The sequence below is a fragment of the Orycteropus afer genome, unplaced genomic scaffold (genome assembly GCF_000298275.1).
Source record: "Orycteropus afer afer isolate SDZICR_OR568_19922 unplaced genomic scaffold, OryAfe1.0 scaffold00061, whole genome shotgun sequence".
NCBI lineage: Eukaryota > Metazoa > Chordata > Mammalia > Tubulidentata > Orycteropodidae > Orycteropus > Orycteropus afer.
Genome location: NW_006921648.1, coordinates 11,411,312 through 11,412,190, shown reverse-complemented (window position 1 = coordinate 11,412,190; position 879 = coordinate 11,411,312).

The window sequence follows — 879 nt, the reverse complement described above, 5'->3', positions numbered from 1 at the left end:
CTGGTGGGCTCGAACCACCGATCTTTTGGTTAGCAGCTGAATGCCTTAGCCACTGTACCACCAGAGTGCTTTCCTAAGATAGTTAAAAAAGCAAGGTGCCCATTTGTATAAAAACTTTTTTTTAGACTATTTGAGTATCTTTTTTTTAATTTTTATCTTGAAATGATTATGGATACACAGGAAGTTACAAAAGTAGTACATGGAATGCTGCGAACTCTTCACCGAGCTTCCCCACTGTGCACTAGCCAGGAGACAACGTTGGTGCCGTACTGCTGCCTGGGTACGTTACTCACTTTCACACACACTCATTGGTGTGTGTGTGTATGTGTGTGCTCCCATTTCACAATAGTCCTTGTGTAGATTGTGTAACCACCACCATAATCAGGATACAGACCGTTGCACACAATGTCTTTGTGAGGATACACAAGACATTGGTGACATAGTTGGCTGCCCTCAGGGAGGGCAGATGAGTGGCAAAATGATGCGTTGGGCAGGAGACATCTCTTTTCACCGTCACGTTATTAGAGTACTAATTTTGAACTGGCTTGAGGAGTCTAAGAGTTATCCAAGTGGGACCGTCCAGTAGGCAGATAATCTGTTGCCTGCTGGCACCTTACCCCCCCCAAGCTCTGCCTGCAGCTGGACGGTGTGGTGTTGTCAGGGGGGCCCTGGATGGAGGTCCTTACAGTCTGGACTGTGCAGGAGGCCCCCAGGGGGAGAGTGTGACTGAGGGAGAAGGGGATCAGGAAGAAGCCCTGGGCTGTCACCTGTAGAGGTCAGGTGGAGACAGAGCTGCAGCCTTCCAGGAGGGCGAAAAGGTGCAGCAGAACCCGGCAAGGCTGTGAGGTGGTCGGTGAGGGGAGAGGGTTTCACGGAACC